The following is a 3,314-nucleotide window of genomic DNA, read 5'->3' on the forward strand; positions in this document are numbered from 1 at the left end:
AACAGCATGTCACTGAATTTCTCCCTGCAGAAAAGACTGATGCCTATTTGTATTCACTGACGCTTGCTGAATTTTTACAGAGACCAAAAAGTGGATGTGAGCACAGTGAGGCAGTGTGTTTCAGCAGTGGTGACAGCAGTGTGAAGGACAAGCCACGTTCTAGATGCACAGCTGTCACATTGTGAAATGATTAGAATTGTGATCATCTTATCCATGTGAATTGGATAATGATGGTGACTATGTTGAAAAATAGTATTTTGCAGCTGAGAATTTGCTCTATCAAACAGTGTTACTGTGCTCTTTGTATCTGCTGTAGTTTCCATGGGAATAAATAAGAGGCATTACTTTCAAAATGACCTCTGTAATACTACTTCAGTAAAAGGAAGTAGAAATTGAAAACATAATTGAGCTGATATCCAGAACTTGCTATATTAAGGTCTCGAAGTAGTGCCTGAAAATTATTGCTACATATTACATATAGGGTATTCTTATGCCTGGAGAGAGCCGTGCATATCTTTATTGTTATAAAAAGAATGCTAAATAATAAAGCAGGGCTATTTTAAAGGTCTGATGTTATAAAAACCATCAGGACTATAAATGAGTGTTTTAGACCATTAAAAAAATGCCTGCCTGTGTCAAATCTGTTGGAAAAGACAATTACAAAATCAACTGGTAAACAACACAAATGCTATCAGAAACAAAGGGCTCTTACACCTAACTCTGCAGCACTGTGGTCAGGAGGAAGAATCCTTGAGAGGTCTGGCAATATTAACGTAACTGTTTTACAATTCATAGATGTATATATTTCTCAGCAGTTTTTTAAAGAGGAGACCCACTTGTACATAAATTATTTTAACACTATTAACAAAGCCTTTTGCCATACACACCGTCTTCTCCACCACTTCTTCAAGGAATAATTGTACTCTTACAATTCCTGAAGGCCATGATTAGTTCCAGCTTAGGATTTTGCATAATGTACTTCCCTGTGGTACCTAGTCAACCAAAGGTGTCACACAGACAATTATTATGTTATCTAGAGAGAACATTACATTCTTTATTGTTTAATGTTTCAGAATATGTTACTTAAAGGAATTAGCTCGAGCCTTTTTTTGCTTTTATGGTGTATTACGGTAATTGAAGAAACATACCAATGCATTTAGGAGCAATGAACTCTTCCAACTTCTAATCCTGCTGCTGTGGCTGGGAAGATTTATTCTTTATTCATTTGTATGCACATGACAATTCAGGAAGGCTCAGTTACTGGCTCTACCAATTTTATATGATACGCCTTATGATTTTCTTGATAACTTGCAATTATACTCCCTTCTCTGCATGACCTCAGAAACTTTAATCTTCAGCATGAAACTTCAGTCCTTGCCATTCTAATGTCACTGGTCAGCTGCTACACTTGCAGGTACTTTGGAAATTCTCAGTAGTAAAGAATAGAAACAAAATGCTTGGTATCAATTTTGCAAACTTTGATCTGGTTTCTTGATTCTTCTTAATTCCTGCCAGAGACTCTTGTCAACACTGATCCTGACTGCAGTGGAGTACTGTAATGCAGACTGTTTAGGAAAGTCATTTACAGGAGAAATACGCAACTAACTTAAATGGCACACATATATGGAGAATATTGCTACACATTCATAGCAGAAAAGAAAAAAAAGCTGGAATATATTGGTGTTTAGGTTTACATTAAAATACCAACAATTTGCCTCTACCAGTATCACCCTATGCATAGCATAGCACATAGCTGTGCTGTGCTGTGAGGAGCTTAGCTTAGAAAACCATCATCAAAGATCCAGCAGGTTTCATTTCTCCCCTCTTTGCTTCAGGAGGAAATGACCTCTTTCACTCCCAGCAAAAGATTTGTTTTCCTTGTGTTGATTAGCTGGTTGTCTCTGCTTAATCTATATTCTTCTTGAGTCTCTATTCAGAAAGTGATAATACTAGCATAGCTGGTGATATAAGGAAGACATTTAGATAAATGTTTTCCATCTAGATTTGCTAGAATTGTTTAGATAGGCTACAGAGTGGCCCAGAGTCTTTAAAGACCAAATTCTGCTGCCATTTCAATGAAGAGTGATGTTACTGGGGTGTATTGACGATGCTGTCCTTGCAGAGGTGATCAAGGAGTTGAAAAGGGGAGATGCTCTGCTGGACCTGATGCTTACAAATGGAGAAAATTTTGTCATAGAATCATAGAATCACAGAATGGCTTGGATTGGAAGGAACACCAAGGATCATCAAGCTCCAACCCCCCACCACAGCCAGAGCCACCAACCTCCACATTTATCTTACACCAGGCTGCCCAGGGCCCCATCCAGTCTGGCCTTGAATACCTCCAGGGACGGGGCATCCACAACTTCTCTGGGCAGCCTGTTCCAGCACCTCACCACTCACACAGTGAACAACCTCCCCCTGACATCCAACCTAAATCTTCCCAGCTTCAACTTAAAACAATTTCCCCTTGTCCTGCAGTTATCTGCCCTTTCAAAGAGTTGATTCCCCTTCTGTTTGTAAGCTCCCTTTAGGTACTGAAAGGCTGCAATGAAGTCACCCCGCAGCCTTCTTTTCTCCAGGCTGAACAAGCCCAGCTCCCTCAGCCTGTCTTCGTGGGGGAGGTGCTCCAGTCCCCTGATCATCTTTGTGGACCTCCTCTGGACCCTCTCCAACAGCTCCCTGTCTTTCTTGTATCAAGGGGTACAAAGGTTGCAGTGGAGATGGTTGCATGGAGATGTCAGTGCAATTAGCAGGGTCACAACCATGGACTTAAAGAAAGCAGGCTTCAGCCTGTTTATAGGAATGTTAGAGATCTGCCTTGCAGGATCCCTTGAGATACAGAACTGAAGAGTCTAGTAGAGCTGTTTGATTCTCAAGGATCGCTTTCTAAAGCTTAAGAACAATCCAGCCCAACATTCAGAAATCAGGCAAGAGCAGCAGATGGAAGAAAAATAAAACTAATGCCCAGGTTTCAAAGAGAGGGATCTGAGGAAATGCAGGTCAGTAAACTTCACCCCAAACCAGGGAGGGTGGCCAAGCAAATAATTCCTGGAAGACAAGTTGAACATAAGCCAGCAATGCACCCTTGCAGCAAAGTAGGATGACAGCCTGCTAGGATGCATGAGGGCCAGTGTTGCCAAGGGAGGTGAATCTTCCTGTCTGTTCATCCCTGATGAGATCACATCTCTGAGGTGGGTGTTTAGTTCAGTGCTGGACTCCCTAGTACAAAAGAAATATGAACATATTGGAGTGAATCCAGAAGAAGGCCACAAAGATAATGAAGAAACTGGAACATCTGGTTTAGGGGCCTC

The sequence above is a fragment of the Centrocercus urophasianus genome, unplaced genomic scaffold, assembly GCF_019232065.1.
Source record: "Centrocercus urophasianus isolate 14NV4802_14NV808 unplaced genomic scaffold, USGS_Curo_1.0 seq_9, whole genome shotgun sequence".
NCBI classification, from domain to species: domain Eukaryota; kingdom Metazoa; phylum Chordata; class Aves; order Galliformes; family Phasianidae; genus Centrocercus; species Centrocercus urophasianus.